This window comes from Perissodus microlepis, chromosome 3 (genome assembly GCF_051167445.1).
Source record: "Perissodus microlepis isolate ML-2025 ecotype Zambia chromosome 3, ASM5116744v1, whole genome shotgun sequence".
NCBI lineage: Eukaryota > Metazoa > Chordata > Actinopteri > Cichliformes > Cichlidae > Perissodus > Perissodus microlepis.
This window is the reverse complement of record NC_140463.1, coordinates 42,416,523-42,435,611: the sequence shown is the minus strand read 5'-3', so window position 1 is coordinate 42,435,611 and position 19,089 is coordinate 42,416,523. Positions and strand designations below refer to the sequence as shown.

General features: G+C 42.9%; 1 protein-coding gene across 3 annotated transcripts in view; it reads left to right on the top strand.

Moving 5' to 3' along the window:
• The window catches only part of nlgn2a (neuroligin 2a), a 241,736-nt gene that overhangs the window by 160,556 nt on the left and 62,091 nt on the right, over nt 1-19,089 (top strand). The gene's annotated exons all lie outside the window — the stretch shown is intronic.

The window sequence follows — 19,089 nt, the reverse complement described above, 5'->3', positions numbered from 1 at the left end:
AGAACGTTTCTTCTTTTCTCTAAACTGAGTCGATGATGGGTGACATGAATAGAATCCATCATTGTAATGACAACCAGTCCAGGGCCTGATCGTTACAGCTCACTTGCTTATAGATTTCCCCTCACTGTCTAAACACCGATTGTGTAATTCTTTAATTTTCTTTGAATACTGATGGCCTTTTTTTGTTTGTTTTGTTTTTGCTTTTTACACATACTTTTGCATTGTAAACCCTTTCTTGGAAACAGGGGGAGCTGAGATGAAGACACTAGCCAGACTGTTTCAGCTGAAACACACCAGAAAGGAAGTCTGGCTTGTCTTTACCCAGTGTGCAGTGTGAATAAAAAGAAATAAAAAATGTTACAATTCTTAGTTTCCATGGTATCCCTTGGTGATGGTGCCAGGATAGATCACCATCATTTGGTAAAGTTGTGGATGAATCTGGTATCTAGAAAAATACAAGTATTGTGGTGGAGCCTGATACAATGGGACTGGAAGGATCAAAGTATAAAAATGTGCAAAGACTCCTTGAGTGTTTATGGTTTAATGCTGAAGTCTAAACCAGGTTGAATCAGCTGCACATATTTCTAGGAGGACTGTAATTTATAAAGATGTGCACAGTTTTATCCATCCATCCACTCGCTTCCACTTATCCTTTTCAGAGTGGCGGGGGGTGCTGGAGCTTATCCCAGCTGTCATAGGGCGAGAGGCGGGGTACACCCTGGACAGGTCGCCAGTCTGTCAAAGGGCTAACACACAGAGACAGACAACCATTCGCTCTCACATTCACACCTATGGGCAATTTAGATTGATCAGTTAACCTATCCCCACTAACTGCATGTCTTTGGACTGTGGGAGGAAGCCGGAGTACCCGGAGGGAACCCACATAAGAACATGCAAACTCCACACAGAAAGACCCCGGACTAGTGTTGGAATTGAACTCAGGACCTTCTTGCTGTGCGGCAACAGTGCTAACCACCGTGCCACCGTGCATCATGGACCCTTTTTTCATAAAATAGAAGAATGCAGAATAAGTAGAATGAAGAGCAGTTAGAAGAGAAGGTAGATATGGTTTTGCAATGTATTAATCAGAAGAATTTTACTTTCAAAAATGTGGTCGAAGACATATATGGAGCCATAATCAGCAGTGACTTATTTTAAGTTGGGAGGAATGAAGCACATGGCTTCATATGCACTAGATTTCTCCTAAAATTTAAAAAAAAAAAACTTACCTTAAATCGTGTCTAGATTTGTCTACATAATTGTTTCCCAACCACTGTGGATAGGTGTGCCATGAGAAATAATCAGGTGTGCCGTGGAAGATTATCTGGTTCAACCTGATTAGTAACGGGCAGATTGATTACTCTCTCTTCCACTAGAGGGCAGTACAACTACCTGCTCTAATTAAATGGGTTGCCAACTGCCAATAAAACAGAAGAAGACGAAGAAGAAATTACATAATAGTCATGCTGTGAGTTAGATGACAAAGCGTGTAATAAATAAATAGATAAATATTTGAAAACGTAGTCAATCTGACCTGGATCCTGGAGAAAATTCCGACCCAGATGAAGCCCTAGCATGAGTAGTGGTCAAAAGAAAGCAAAACAAGTATACTGGGGACAAACCAAACCAATTCCACTCTGCCTGGTGCGCAGGGGGAAAATGATCAATATCCTTTTTGTGACATTTTTGTTTGGTGGTGTGCTGTGTGATTTTTCTAATGTGAAATATGTGCCGTGGCTCCAAAAGGTTGGGAAACACTGGTCTACATAGAGTTAAAGTTAAAGTGCTGCGAAAAACTGTTTACACCCTTCCTGACTTCTTTCTTTTTTTTTTGCTTATTTATTATCCTTGCGGCACTATGTTAATAAGTAATTGCCCTCTAAACCTAATAACTGGTTGTGCCATCCTTGGCATCAACAGCTGCAATTAAGTATTTGTGATAACCAGCAGTGAATCTTTCACATTGCTCTGGAGGAAACTTGGCCCACTCTTTTTTGTAGAATTGTTATAATTCAGACTGAATTGTTTTCGAGTATTAACAGACTGCTTAAGGTGATACCAAAGCATCATATTTTGTTTGGTTTCTTTTTGAGCTATTCAGAGGTGGACTTGGATAACCCAAATGCAACCAACACCTTCAGAGCACAATGATGGTTGGACATCGTCCTTCAGAATTTCCTGATACAGAGCAGAATTCATGTTTCCCTCAATTATGGCAAGTCTAACAGGTCCCGAGGCAACAAAACAGCCCAAGACCGTTACACTACCACCATGTTTGACTGCTGGTGTGATTCTTGTAGAATCATGAACTCTGAACTTAACTGAGGCAAGTGAAGCCTGCAGGTCTTTAAATATTGTTCTGTGTTATTTTGTGACCTGATGAGTCATCAGTAGACTCTTGGAGGAATCTTGGTAGGCCAGTCACTTCAACACTGGAGTCCTAAAGTCTTAGAAATGGCTCTTTTCAGACTGATAATAAAAGTCAGTGACTTAGTATGTCAGCTTTTTCATTATGTGGTGGCATGATGTGTTGCTTTGTGAGATCTTTTAGCTTACTTACTTAATTCTCGTACTCTTGTCACCATACATCCTGTTTTTTTATTTGGCTACTGAGTCCTGCATTGCCAGGAAGTCTATTAAAAGTAGGAGTGGAAGAAGAGAACAAGCATGCAAATCATATACAGATGTGGCATTTTTACTGACGTGGAAATGCACCTCACAATTCCTCATTTTAACTGCACGCCCTCGCCCAGCACCTCCAACCTTCAGATGACTGTTTTGCAGATGTATAATTCATTCCACAGAGAGTAGGCATTGTAAAAAAAAAACCTTTGCAGAGTATTTTGGTAGGGGAAGGTTTGGTTATGATGCACTTTTGAGCTGTTAGTACCAGCAGCAGCACTGAGGGAAAGTGAGGGATTTGGAAAGTGGTTAAAGTGGCTTTACAGGCCCGGTGTAGCACGCTGTAACCTGTCTGCTCAGTTCACTGTGAGATCTGCCAGCACACTATTGTCTGCCACCTCAGCTCTCCAGCACGAGCGCGTCATCCCTTTTTTGAAAATACACTCGACTTCTCCTCTTTGTTACCGCACTCTGTCTCGCTCCACTGAGACCAAGTAATTTAGCTTGGAGAGGAGGAACATGCCTCTAAGGAGGCAGGTGCTAACTAAAGGAAACTAAGTGCTTTAGATATTTCATTAGCCGAAGAGAGAGCGGGCTCCTGGAAGCTGTTTTAAAATAGGCAGCCTGGCTTTGATTTGTTTTGTTTCTTTCTTAAAGGATGTTGCTGTGTTGTTTTTGGAGCATTTAAACCGCCTTTACTGCAGTGACACATTTTCATTTGCATGCAATTACCTAAAGTGTTTGCTTTTCAGTGCTTCCCTATTGAATTCATCAGCATTTTTTTGCTACAGTGAATAACAGAATGCAATATGAAATATCTATTAAAGGACTGTTAAAAGGCCTTTTTGTTGCTTTTGTTATTGTTGATTGCTGCTATCTATAAAAGTGTAATTCTTCTCATCAAGTTAATTGTTACAGAAAAGTGCTGGTAACGAGTTTGTTACTTTGTTAAGAGTGACAGTTTTAGCCAAAATCTAGCCGCTGTGGTTTAGAGTCAGCGCTAGTGTCATTCTCCTCCTAAAAGTGCTGCCACCAGGGTTGTGGAGCTGTAATTAGCTCTAATTAGCTTGCAGGTGAAGTGGTGCTCATTAGCAGCCGGCACACACTTGTTATCATACAGAATATTGTGAATACCACTGCAATGCCATGGCTATCCTGAGTGCTATCACGCTAGCTAACCTGACTGACACAACTGTAAAAGTGTGAAAATGGTATTTTCTTTTTTTTTCTTCTGTCAAATTGAAATGATTGAGAAAAACATGGGAGCATGCTAGTATTTCTCATGGTACCAGGTAATTTATTTCATGTTTACAACATTTAATAGAGAGGGAGCACCAAATCACAGTTAGCTTTACTTTACTCATCTGACCTCTGTTAGTCCTGAATTTGTGTCTGGAGGTAGTCGGATATCATCTGAACAGCTAAACTCATTGTAAATTACAGTATATTTGCCATATCCTTTATTCCCTTTGAAACTGATGTAGTCGTTTGAGCTATTTTTATAGCTTTAACAGCTAATGGCAACAGCAGGCTATGAGTAAAATGTTGAAGAAGTAGAAGTACACTGTCACTGTTAATACAGGAACTAAGAGGACAAAAGCAGCAAGGCCCTGCTAAACAAATGTACTTGATTTCCTTGACTTCCTTAGAAGTGCATCAAGAGTGAGGACCACTATAAAAGAAAAATTTGGCAGCTTGTTGTTAAGCGCATTCAGGTTTGTGTTACCACAATGCCACAGAGGAACCTTATCAACAGTTGTTATTGCCCATCAGTCTGTGTGTCTCTTACGTGGCATTAATGATCTAAAGCAAAGCAAGAAAACATGTGAGAGATTGATAAAGTCATACAGAAAGCAGTTACTAAATAAAAGAGCTTTTCAATCATTGTGTGTACTTTTGTTTAACCATGGCTGTATATTAGCCAGCTTAATGCTTATATTTTTGTGTATGTATGAAAAAAAATCCACAGTGCTTATAAGTGGATCAGTTTAGACCAGATGGGCTACCAAGCTTGTAATAGACTGGCAGAAACCCTGTTTCTGAAAGGAAAAGCAATTCTAGCAAAGTTCCAGGTTAGATGATCTTGGGAATACAAAGCAAAGGCTAGTTTCCTGTTTTTCTCAACATAACAAGGGGATTGGTAACTTTTCAGGCATTAGGTTTCTACCTCCAGACTAAAACCTGGCTACATTGTTGGCTTGTTAACTTGTTAATTTGTGCTCCCAGCGCTCTTTGATTTGTTTTTATCAGTAAGATGTAAATTGTTTTTTTTTTATATGTGGTCAACAACAGCGTCATATATCTGTTAGTACTCTTACAGAGCAATGCTGTATGATAGCTCTGCATACTGAGGATATTCATAGTGCTGTTTCATGCCAGCTTGAACCTGGTGTGTTGACTTTTAGATGAAAGTAATCCTGTACAAAAGACATTTAAATGTGTGGATTACAAATGTAGTTTTCAAAGATGATAAAAATAAGTCAGGTGTCGCAGCGGCATTAGATTCTCCCCGAGTATCACGCACTACCTAATGACGTGAGCATTAGGTTGGACTTAATTATCTGTCCTTGTATGTTACATCTCTCTCCCTCCTTCCAGTCCTCCAGCTGCATTTCTGCATTTTCTTCTTCCTGCACCCTGTCTGTAACTCTCTCATCACATTCTTTGAGTCAAGGAGAAAGCAAATTGCGGGGGAGACTTTGTCATTTGTATGCAAAGAGACGGCCACAGCCATCTCCCAAATATGAGAGCCATCCAGAGCAATTTGGCCATGATTGGGAGAAATGTGAGTAATCTTTCACCCCATGCGTCCTGCATGATGGATGGCATTTTCCTTTGACAGAGAGAGGCACGCAGCAAAGCTAGTGTGGGGTTAGAAGCGAGCGTTTGTGTGTTTAGAGGTGGTGTGCACCAGGCACGTGTAGGTGCATGCAGTCATGCATATCAATGTCTGCTCTGTGGATACGCTGTGCGATGGTTTCTGCTGTTTGTGTTCTTGCTTCAGCAATCCGACATGTCGATTTGGAAGGGCGATGCAGGAATTATTGATACAGAAGCTAGATGTGGCCTTGTGATATGAAAACTCGAAACAGCGTGTGTTTCTGCGCAGGCCGACGTCTTCGCATGAGATTATATTCGATATCATCAGCGATGCAGCCTTCCGGTGCTGCAATCAGCAGTGCAAGAGTTCAGTTTTGTGGTCTTGGTTTACGAAGCCTACCACAAATTAGTCTGGGTCTCGCAAAGTTTCCTGTGCTGTATGGTTTCGACGTAGTGATGTATTTAATTACCCTGATCATATAAATGATTAAAGCTGGAGTTGAGTTAATTGGAATGCACTGCTGCTAATTAGGACTTAAAGCTGGTCTTTGAAACATGCCTTGCCCATACTGTATCTGGAGAGCAAAAGGAAGTGCAATTTATTCTGCTCCTGAACTTGAATCTGGTTGTCAAAACTCATAAACACATAAAATTCAAATCATTTAATGTATAGTAAATGTTTTTGGCACAGGTAGGGGTGGGCGACTGGATAAAAAATAACGACTGTCGATGATAGGCTGAGGCCATCGGCGATTTATTTATTTATTTATCTGCTCATGAGTAAGTTTGCTAATAATGATGGAGCTAATAGAAGCAGTCAACAGAATAATAGTGCTGTTTTAACAGCACCCTCTTTCATCTGCAAGCAAATGCCCCCATCTCATCTGCTTGTTGATTGAGGTGCAGAAGCTGGTGATAGCCTATCATACTCAGCCAGATGGTGGACACGTACATGCTCATGCAGCTTAGTCGTGTTTGAGTACTTTGCTTGCACTATACGTCTGCACAAGTGGCACACCGCTTTGGTTACATTCTTAGGTTTACCTCTTTCATCTGGTTTAAAGCCAATGGCAACCTTACAATTTTTTAGTGCTGTGAGCGTTAACGTGCCGTCATCACAACTAACGCGATTAATAATTAACCCATCTGGAGCGCAGACTGAGTCAAAATCCCTCTGTCATCAGTCATCAGTGTTCTCTTTTTATTTCTCAAGTAATAATAATGGATTGCATTTAAATAGCGCTTTTCAGGACATTCAAAGCACTTTACAATTCCACTATTCATTCATTCTCACATTCACACACTGGTGGAGGCAAGCTACAGTTGTAGCCACAGCTGCCCTGGGGCAGACTGACAGAAGCGAGGCTGCCATATTGCGCCATCGGCCCCTCTGGCCATCACCAATGTCATCACCAATGTGTCTTGCCCAATGACACAACGACCAGGACAGACAGAGCTGGGGTTCAAACCTCAAGTGTATATACATGTATGCATACTGGAGAATATTAGAAGCCCTTTGGCAATGGCAGACTTGTGACGTGTTTTAAAAGCTAGCTGAGTTTTTACAGGACCTTAGTTCCACGCAACACTCTGACAGCTGTAGTTGTCTGTGGCTTTGAAAGTTTCTCTTCTTTCAGGCTTTTTTAGTGTATGTTGAACAGGTCTGATGCCTCTTGTTAACAGGGTGTTATTCAAAATTTGTTGTTGAATAGCAGTTAGCAAGCAGCTTCTAGATGCCAACTTGTGATGATGGTCATAGCACATTGCATCCTACCAAGGTTAAAGTTACTATGTTACAATGGTTTGATGTATAACGTGCAGAATTGTCTTGCAAAAAAAGGGATATTTAACCCTGAGTTAAACTGTCTAGCGTTGACTCGCTATAACAGTAAACGTGAGGTTTCCTGATGGTTAGGGACAAATGCAATCGCATGGCAGGATGCTGTAAATGTTCCAAACTTCAGTCAGGAGAAAAACTGAGATAATCCATTCACAATACGAGGTTAATCATTAATATACTGCTGCAGGAATACAAAGCATTAAAGCATGTTTTAAAAAAAAAAGCAACAGCTTTAATAAACAGAGTAGTTTGGACCTGGAAGCAGGGTTCACACGTCATTACTGTTATAATACACTCAACACTGTCTACAGGGTGGGCCATTTATATGGATACACCGTAATAACATGGGAATGGTTGGTGATATTAAAGTCCTGTTTGTGGCACATTAGTATATGTGAGGGAGCAAACTCCTCAAGATGGGTGGTGACCATGGTGGCCATTTAGAAGTCGGCCATCTTGGATACAACTTTTGTTTTTTCAATAGGAAGAGGGCCATGTGACACATCAAACTTACTGGTAATGTCACAAGAACAACAATGGTGTGCTTGGTTTCAACGTAACTTTATTCTTTCATGAGTTATTTACAAGTTTCTCACCACTTATAAAATGTGTTCAATGTGCTGCCCATTGTGTTGGATTGTCAATGCAACCCTCTTCTCCCACTCTTCACACACTGATAGCAACACCGCAGGAGAAATGCCAGCACAGGCATCCAGTATCCGTAGTTTCAGGTGCTGCACATCTCGTATCTTCACACCATAGACAATTGCCTTCAGATGACCACAAAGATAAAAGTCTAAGGGGGTCAGATCGGGAGACCTTGGGGGCCATTCAACTGGCCCACGGCGACCAATCCACTTTCCAGGAAACTGTTCATCTAGGAATGCTCGGACCTGGCACCCATAATGTGGTGGTGCACCATCTTGCTGGAAAAACTCAGGGAACGTGCCAGCTTCAGTGCATAAAGAGGGAAACACATCATCATGTAGCAATTTCAAATATCCAGTGGCCTTGAGGTTTCCATTGATGAAGAATGGACCCACTATCGTTGTACCCCATAAACCACACCAAACCATCACTTTTGTTGTTCCAACAGTCTTGGAGGGATCCATCCAATGTGGGTTAGTGTCAGACCAATGGTTTTGTTTGTTAACTTCACCATTCACATAAAAGTTTGTCTCATCACTGAACAAAATCTTCTGCGTGAACTGAGGGTCCTGTTCCAATTTTTTTTTGCCCATTCTGCAAATTCTGTGCGCCGATCTGGGTCATCCTCGTTGAGATGCTGCAGTAGCTGGAGTTTGTAAGGGTGCCATTTGTGGGTAGCTAATATCCGCCGAAGGGATGTTCGACTAATGCCACTCTCGAGTGACATGCGGCGAGCGCTACGCTGTGGGCTCTTGTTGAATGAAGCTAGGACAGCCACTGATGTTTCTTCATTAGTTACAGTTTTCTTGCATCCACATTTTGGCAAATCCAACACTGAACCAGTTTCACGAAGCTTAGCAAGCAGTTTGCTGACTGTAGCATGGGAGATGGGTGGTCTCGTAGGGTGTCTTACATTGAAATCTGCTGCAATGACCCGTTTACTGCGTTCACCAGATATCAACACAATTTTGATCCGCTCCTCACGTGTTAACCTCTCCGAGATGTCAATGGCTGTGAACAAAGAGAAATTTATAAATAACTCTGAAACCAAGCACACCATTGTTTTTCTTGTGACATTACCAGTAAGTTTGATGTGTCACATGGCCCTCTTCCTATTGAAAAAACAAAAGTTGTATCCAAGATGGCCGACTTCTAAATGGCCACCATGGTCACCACCCATCTTGAGGAGTTTGCGCCCTCACATATACTAATGTGCCACAAACAGGACTTTAATATCACCAACCATTCCCATGTTATTACGGTGTATCCATATAAATGGCCCACCCTGTACATCGCATGCATGCATCACGGAGTCGAGCGCTCTCTTCAGTCTTTTTCTTTTTGTTGTTTGCTAGGCTAGGCTAATGTCTACTGTTGAGCAAAAAACTATTTTGTCCTGATTTCCAATTAAAAAAGGGAAAAAATCCTCTTTCGAGGACTAAAAATATTTGAAGCAGGTGACAGTCAAATTGTTCTCCGTGTTGGACCCGGGTAGTGTTTCTATACTGCTTTTCTAATCTAAACCACAATTCAAAGCACTTTATTTAGTGAGATGTACTCCACTCTTACCTTCATCCCAGACTGCAGCTCCCGCCTTTATCCTGGTTAGTGCTTTGCTACTTCTTCTGCCTATTTAGATCGCCTCTCCCTTGTGGCAACTTGCTCCTTAATCCATCCATTGTAAACCCTTCACAGCATCTCATTTAGCGAGTTACAATCCCAGTCAGGACAGCAGAGTCGCTCTGTGTCCTGTGGGAAGAAAACCTCCAAACACCATTTCTTGAAAGAACTAGTCTTGACTTATTATAATTTCTTTTTAATAATAATGTAAAAATTCCCCCACTCTGCTTCTTTTTTTATTATTATTCGAAAACAGTTATTAAGGAATAAAGGCATAGCTGGGATTTACATTTCCATTAGCATGTAAATAAATAGTTTCTCTCGCTCTCTCTGCTAATCTCTCCCCTCTGGGCTTTATCTATATGTTTGTGTCTGTGTGTGCATGATAGAGTTGATACGTGAGCATTTAAGAAAAACAAAATGAAAGTCGAGCACAGACAGGATGGCAGTAATAGAGGTTGGGGGTCTTTTTTTCCATCTGGCTGATTGAGATCTTTTCTCTCTCTGTCTTCCCTGACGCCCTTATTTAACAGCTGCCTCGCCAGCCATGGCGGCGCTACACAAATGCTAACCACCGTGGAATTATTCACCTAGCAGGACACGCCTGACTCTGTGCGTATGCTAATGCGGTGGAGTCGTACCTGTCTGCAGCCAGACAGGCGGGCTTGCAGCGAGACGGGCTTCGAAGGGGTAGAGAGGAGCAGCAGGCAGTCTCCGGCGAGGTCTCCGCAGGGAATTCGGCCGAGTTAAATATGTAATGAAAAGCTTCACCGGGCCACCGAGCAATTGACCTTGGCTCGGCTGCCGTGGAGACAGACGTGCTTACAGTACATACGTCACCTCCACCCCAGCAAGCTTTTTACATCCCTCGGCTGCCTGAGAGGAGAGAAAATGAGACTGTGCATTCATTCAGACATTAACAATGATGATAAGAGCACAGAGGTGGAACAGCATGGCACAAAGCTTATAGAATTTGTTATTTTTAGTGCTGCAACCCCTTGCATGGATGTAATGTATGCCGCCTGTGTGTGTGCGCGGCCAAGACGTTCTGATAATACAGGGTGAGAGATTTTAAGAGATGAGAGAAGTGACAGTGGGGGAGAGTGAGGGCAGAGAGCAGGAGATGAGGGAGGAGAGGGGCTCCATTTGCCTGCGATGCTAAAAATAAAACTTGCATATTTTTGAGTGTGCACTAGAGTAGACATTCAGCTAGGGCACAATTATATATGCTTCGTGCTGCTGTCTGTGCGCACGCACGCAGGAGAGATGGCATTGACTCTTCATTACAGTACGCACACACACGCACACACACACACTTTTTTACACTGTTACTTTTGAATTGGTATTCATAGAGCGTGGATTTGAAAAATGTCTCCTCCAGGCTTCTGTGGGGGGTCTTTAGTTGCGGGGGGTGGGCTGCGCGTGCCGTACTACAGGCAGACATCAGTGTGAAACGTGACCTGACAGGACCAGAGAAGATATTAAGACACGCGCGGGCTGTACACCACAGCCAACCGCACGCATGCACGCGCGCACACAATATTCTCAGTCTCCATAGCAACCCCCGACAGAATTGATGAGCAAAGTCCTATTGACTCTGTGTGAGAGGAGAGAAAGGGGGACCATAGTGTCTTAAGTGTGTGTTGGGCGGTATAGAGTGTGACTTTGAGAAAGAGGACAGGCTGGTCCACTGTTTTCTGAGAGGGGATTAGCACCTCAGCTAGCCTCTGTCACACACACACACACACACACACACACACACACACACACACAGGTGAGACGCTCTCCTGCGCTGACACACACATTAACACAGTTTCAGGCGTGTTTTCAGACATCCCTCATGACTTCTTTTCATCTGTCCCCAGACGTTGTTTCTCCTCTGTTTGTCCATGGCCTTGATGCTCAGCCAGTCAGTCAGCTGATCTGACTCCTACTTTCTCATCTTCTCTTCTGCTCTCATCATAATTCACCTTAAAGGAACTTCCAATAATCCTAATAGGGAACCATTCCCACTAGTGATGGTATTTCTTATTTCAAGAGGACACCCGCTGCTTATGCCAACACCCACTCTTTCTTCTCCAAGTCAGAACTGTGGCTTCTCTTTCAATTAATCCAATACAATACAGTAAAAGTATTGTATTGAAAGTCTCTTTTCTCTTGCAAGGCAGTATTGAATCGTGTGTTTTGGAGTTTGGTTATTATTTCACTGTTCCTTTTGTTGCCATAAAAAATAAAGCTTGTGTAGCGAGGTGGCACAAAGGAAAGTCTGTACGTCATGAAAGTAATCCTTGCATTACCAGTTTATTTAAAAAGGACCTGAAATTGATTTATGGAAATGCAGATTGCATCTGTCATCTGCATGAAACTAGCATCTGCTAGCTAAACACAGGCTTTTAGCAAAGCAAAACTGCTACTCTTTTAAAAGATGCTACTGATATCCACAGAGTGATAATATCGTGCAGCGAGACCCACTCAGTACATTCAGAGGCACTCGTAATGTAGTGTGCATGCCCTCTGGACTATGTAAGTAATATGCACAAGGAGTTGCAACAGGGTGTTATGTTACCTTCAGGCAGTAATCTTATAATGTGACAAGTTACTTTCAAAGGTCACTTTATCCAGCAGTGCTTCCTATCTTCACATCTCCAACATTGTTATAAATCTGTAAAGACTTCAGTTTAGATTTAATCATAAAGAACAGCCACAATGTCATAAAAGCTTCAGTGGGTTTTTTTTTCTAAATGATTCAAAAGCTTGCCTTTCCCACTGTTGCAAACGATCAGTCCTCATTGTAGTCTGAACACCTCATAGTATCCTAACTGACCGCAGGCTAACTTGTAGTTCCTAAAGTTTTTAAAAGTACGTCCTTCAGCGATCTGGTCCTTCACCAGTGGAATCAGCTCCCAGTTTGGATTCAGGACACAGAAACCATTTCTTTACTTTCTAATGAAGCTAATAGTCAAGGCAGGATTAGTTGACCCGGAACCATCTCTTACTTACGCTGCCATAGGCCCAGGGTACTGAGGAACTTCCCATGATGCAATTTCTTCTTCACTCCCATCGGTTTTACTCTCCATGTGCTTACATGCCTCTGCTGCATGCCATTTTGTCTACTTTCTCCTGTCATGTTTTGTTTATGGTCTCTTTATGCTCTGCTTTTTTGGTTCTTCAGGAGGTTTCTTCCTGTTAAAGCAGGGTTTTTCCTTGCCGCTTTTGCCAAGTGCTTCCTCATTGATTTTTGGGGTTTTCTCTAATATTGTAGGGCCTTATTGAAAACACCTTGAGATAAGATGTTCTCGAGGTGTTCTTGGGTACTGGTGCTATATCTACATGAAACTGAATTAACCTTGAACTGAACTGCATTAGAAGAGACTTAACAGAGGTGGATGACAGTCTTAGAGTTTATATTAGTGACATAAAGCACAGTGAATCATTTTTCTTGTCTCTTCATCTTTTTCATTGACGTAATCCAGTGTTGTCAAAACTGGGCTTTGTTGGGGGTTATATGACACTTGACGTGTTTCCTTACTGGGCACAAATCTGCTAATTCCAATTATCAGAACTGGGAAAGCTATAATGTCAACGATTTCCCATTGAGACCTGGCTATAAAACCATAGGCGGCCACCCTCTTTACCTTCTTACTACTTTTACTTTCTCTTCTCCATTTGCTCCCATGTTTTGTCCTCTGCTCATCTTCCGTTTCATTTACCTCCAACTTCTGACTCCCATCCTCACACACAGTGCGTGGTTTGCTGTGGGTGCTCTTTTAAAAAAAAAGAGTTATGGGGCAAATTACCCTGATGTATGTCTCACATGTCAAACAATCAGCTTGGTAAGTGAGAAACCACGGGCTGGTAATAGCTGCGGATGGATCATCATTACAGAGGGATGACAGCCGTTTGAATCATCGCGAAGCGCTACAGGGCTAACTGGGGGACTTAGTTCTCCCATGGGGATAGCGGAGTTGTTTGGGGAACCAAACGATCATCCGCGTGCATCTGTACATTCAGACTGGCGCTCATAAAGACAGGCTGTTAGCGAGTGTAAACACTGCTAAGAAAAGCAGTCAGCATTTGTATGTGGAACCCGCCGCAGTGCCGTGTGATGTTTGTGTCAGCCTTTGAGCTCTCTTTGCACGCAGCCAACACAAAGACGTAATAATTAACATATGGCATTAGGATTCTACACTGCTGTGTATTTAATGCTCACTGCACTGTAGGCTGTGCGTGTGTTTGTTTCTCTTAGCATTCACTCAAACAGAAGTATGTGCTTTGGTTGCAGTGAATTACTAATGTAATCACAAACACAAGCCGACTTTTCTGTGAACAAGGAGCAATCCCCCATTGAAAGTGTTACACCATTAAATGTGATTTTTCTTCATTTCTTTCTTTCTTTCTTTTTTGCCTTATGTTCTGCTTCGTCTTAAGCTTGAGCTTGTTTTTAATGATTTTCCGAATATTCCCAAACACCTCTCCATGATCCTGTGAAGTTGATGCTGTCACCTGTTAGTTATGCGTGAGTTATGAATGACAGGTGATGGATTTTTCACCCGAATGAATTAAAATGGCTTTCTTTGCCTCTCCTCTGACAGTATCCATGTTGTGTGGCTTTATTTGAAGTCAGTGCATCTACTGCTGTAAATTTATACCTGCTTGGGCGTTAAACATTAATGTCATCTAATATCTAAAACCAGGAGCCCTTCATGAAGCCATCTGGACCTGAGAGCAATGACAAAACACACAGAGTGTTGACATTTTGTAAAATTAAGATTGAAGTGAAATAAAGGTGAAAGCTGCCAATAAATTAGTTTGGCCCTAAAGGCATCTCATAATGTGAAGAATTGGTTAGAAAGAAATTCAATAATCTGCTCCCGGTCAGCAGGATTGCAGCCTTGGGCGCTTAAAAAATGTAATTTCTTCTTCTGTTGTTTTAGCTGCTAGATTGTTGCACAGTATTTAGAATTTCGATACATGTGGGGGATATTTTTAGAAACACCGTAAGATCTTTAAAAAGATTGGGAACGCCGTCCTTAATGTCATCTGGTCTCATATCAGAACCACCAGGAATACGAGGAACTTTGTACCTCCAAACATTTATTCTTTGTGTCGGATAATCAGTCAAAAAAAAGGTATTGCCGACTAGTCCTGGCCACCGTGATCAACCCAGGCTCACAGCAAAAATAGTAAAAAACACAGAGGTCCACAACCCGCGGGCCACGGACCGGTACACGGACCAGTACGGGAATTTATGGTTTTCAGGGTTTTTATCGTTAACTCGGTTTCCCTGGGTCTTGTCCTGTGTTGTAGTTGTGTGTCTTATTTTGAAAGAAATATTTACGCGTTACCATAGCAACCAGAGAGCATTAAGGGGCAGAGAGGGGGATGTTACTCTCAATGTTGTTGGCGATTTAAGGTAATAAAGTTACACAATTACACAGTGATTTTGCATTTTTTATTATTATATTTAAAAAATGCCACAGTTTCTGTCTTGGTCGTATCCTGTTGTATTTGTCCGCGACACCTTAAAGGCCGGTCCGTGAAAATATTGTCTGACATTAATAAAGGTTGGGGTTTAACATACTGTCTGTGATAGATTTTTACATCTTTAAAAAAGTGTCGTCTCACGATATAAATGATATAGCAGCTCCAGGTATTTACTTTCCTGAGTGTCTGCGATGATGACATCATTTTGAGGCCCTGTCCCTGAGACTTAGTATGTTTTTTTCGAGGTACACACTGGACAGGGTGGAAGTCTGTCACAGAGACAACCGCGCTCGCATTCACACTTAACTAAATAACTAGTAAGCCTAATCCCAGCATATCTTTGGATTTTGGGAGGAACTCACAGGCTGGATTTAAACCCAGGACCTTCTTGCTGTGAGACAACAGCGCTAACCGCTGCTCCACCGTGCCGCTGTGCCCTGTTTATCTTCGCATCATTTCCTCACTGATTTACACACCGCCTGCTGTTTCCCATTACACCACCCTGCGCTTCTTCCTGCCAGCCTGCTCTGCTGTGACATCTTTCATTCCAGAAACACCAGGTCATCCCGGGGCTCCGGCTCTCTTGGAGTAGTCTTTTAGATGGGGCACAGCTGGACATCACAGTCGATCTGCGCTCTTCCTCCCTAGATCTCCACTAACACGCACGCAAACGCATGTCTGTCCTGCCATTACTGCTGCATTAACCTATCAGTGCTGGCTAACACAGCACCTGAGGCCAGAAGGGGAAGTGTGCGTGCTTCGTTGCTCGTGTTACGCATTCCCCTCTTCTGCTGCGCACACCGGGAATATGTGTGGCCACTCAAGTCATTTGCATTTTAGGACGGGCGAGGTCAAGGACAGAACTGCCCGGTGTTGACTGTGTTGGCCGTGATTGACAGGAAGAATAGTATGATCATGGCAGAGGTGATAACACCTAACATCAACACACACACACACACACATGCATAATTGAATGAGAGAGCAGAAGGGAGAAGGAGGTGGACAAAAGGGAAAGCAAGCGCAGCGCAGAGAGAGTAGTGAGAGAAATAGAGTTCACCCATCCGTGTAGCTCACTCTTCTCCACACACACACATGCCAAACACAGGCTGATCATAGTAACTCAGTGGCCCAGTAACAGATGCTGTGAGCAGTGTGGCAGTCTGCCTGCTCCTCCACCTCCTTTCTGGTCCACACAGTCAGACCCAGAGAGACGCAGTTCCTGCCTCTCCCCTTACCCAGCCATGTCACCTCTGAGCCAGGCTTACTCCATGTACATCCCCCCTCCTGGCTATTCATCTGCCATCTTAGAGACAACAATCAAGTTATGGCGTCATTAGCCCCAAAAGACACACATATACAGAGTTGGTCACTGTCTGCTGCAGTTCACAGGTAAACACACTAAGGCTACGTCCACACGTACCCGGGTATTTTTGAAAACGCAGATTTTTCTATGCGTTTGCACCTTTCGTCCACACGTAAACGGCGTTTTCGGTCACTGAAAACTGAGATTTTTAAAAACTCCTGCCAGGGTGGATATTTTCAAAAACTCAGTTTTTGCGTTTACGTGTGGACGAGGTAAACGGAGAAAACGCAGCGTCAAAGTGTGTTCATTTTTTGACGTCACGTTATTGTTTCGGTGAAATGAATTTCTACAATGGCAGACGTAGACAAAATACTGTTACTGTTAATTTTACTCTCTGCAGTGATTAAATGCTTACATATACACACACAGTTACTGTCCCTCCACACAAACGACTCAGTTCTGCTTCTATGCGCCATCTTTGTTTACTCTTTCCCACCCAGGCTTATTGACTTCTGATTGGCCAACATTTCTACACGGATAGGGATATAGCGCCACCTGCTGCTTTGGCATGTTCCTAGCAGCGTTTTCCTTCGTTTTTGGCTTTTATGTGTGGACGGGATTTTTTTTATAAACGAAAACGGAAAATCTTCGTTTTCAAAAATACCCGTGTACGTGTGGACGTAGCCTAAGAAGTGTGCGTGCACGCCAAGAAGCTTCTGTCAGTTTATTAGAGCCAGGTTGTGAGTTTTAGATGTTCGGATCTAGCGTCTTGAATACCTACACACACTTTCATTTTCAACCTGTTTCAACACCTGGTTCTTTAATTGAAAACCTTACCTGGTTCTCCAAGGTGCCAGAGGTGTGTGTGCGTGAGGAGCATTTGCACTGACTCCCCTGCGCTCAACACATTAAAGAATTTATGCAGAGGTGTTAATTTCATGGCAGTGATGGAAAAGCCTATGAATATGTAGAAGGAGAGAGGCGGTGAGTATGTATGCGTTATCCACCTGCGCTGGATGAAGCGGTATAGGGCTCTCATTAGGAGCTGCTGCAGCTAATTATCTAATTAACCAGCCTATCCCGAGGAAGCGACCCCTTTGCCAATCAGCAAGCCTCAATGAGCTGCATTCACTAACCTAAAGGGAAGGCTGCAGCCGGCTGTGTATCTTTCTGCCGCATTTGCTTTCTGCAGCCTTGACATGCCCACTCACACGTGTCTTCGGCTGAAACAAAGACGGCTGATGATAATGAACGTTTATTTGTTCCTCAGACAGCGCTGTCTTGTGGATGGACGCGTGTGGGCGCGCAGACGTAGACGCTCTGAAAGGAGTTTATGTTTTCCTATGGAAAGTCCTGTGATCTGCTGAGCTATGAATGAGGCAGATGGTGCCTCTAAAGTGGTGCCACAACAAGCTCGAGCTCCTGTGTGGAACTGCGCTCTCTCCCTCTCTGTTGTTGGCTATTTCCTGAACCCTTCTGGAACATATCTCCATTTCAAAGTGCACTAAATGAATGACTGTTTCAAACTGTTATATCTGCACAATCAGCCTGATGTGGGAAACACAAATGAAAATTATTGAAAGCTTTCATTTCATGAAGTAGATTTCAAAGCCTGGATGCACTTTCAGCTTGACAGAGACTAAGAAATAATGGAAGGGGGCATGTTTATGATCCGTGTGCATGCATGTGAACACTTCCCTGTATATCTCTCTACAGAATCTTGTTGTATCTCTTGTACCCTCTACTAGCTTCGTCAGTGTTTGTACGTACAGGAGTCTGCTCACAACAGTTGACTCTTGAATTAGTAATGTACACAATTATGGACGGCTTCATCCTCAGCTCCTAAATCCAGAAGGAAAAGGAGGAGACAAAACCATAAACCAGCTGTCCTTCTGGAAACCCCTCTCCCAAACAGCTATATCCAATCACAGCTTAGAAACCGGCACGAGAGGGGCCCGCAGTTAAGCTTTGGATTTTTTTCATATGCCAGCATGACTCCTGATAATCACAACAGTTATGTCTGTTCTTCCACCTGGCCCCCGCTGCGCTGCCGGCAACCCGCCCGATTTTTCCGTGCATCCGTCATGTGCTCTGCTCCGCCTGGCAGCAATATCCCATCCACAGCCCGTTCAGCCCTGCGGAGATTTTTCATCTTTCATCTAGCTACGGGCCCCGATATATTTATCTATCAGTCACATCTAGCTAGCTCTGGGCCATGATATAGCAGGCTTCATATCAAAATGTGTGTAAACAGCGCGTGGTGCTAGGCAACCAGACATGCCACAATTGTTGAGTGCGGCGTTTTAAATTGATTTCTGTGGTGGTCAAAACGGCTCTGTTGGTGTATCCAAAAAATTCAAATGATTTTAGATGATGTGGTTTTATTTGAACAGGGTTACATGACTGTCAAAATGTCCTTGGCAGCTCTAGTGTGAACAAGCTTAGACCTCTGAAAAAGCAACCTGTTGTTCTTAGATAGTTGCTTCATTAATTGTGGCGATGCCAGCTACTCGGTGGTGAAAACTGATTTGATTCTACTGCATTACTGAGAGCAAGATGTTCATAGTGCTTCATACTCAACCGTGGTCATGGCTAGAATGGTTAGCTTAACAGACATAGGAGTAGATAGCATAGGAGCAGAGCTTGGTGAGCGTACATGTTAAAAGAGGACAGGTGTGTGTGTGTGTGTGTGTGTGTGAGACCTCAGTCAAACAGATGTGTGAAAAGCGATGTCTATATGTCCTTTCTTATG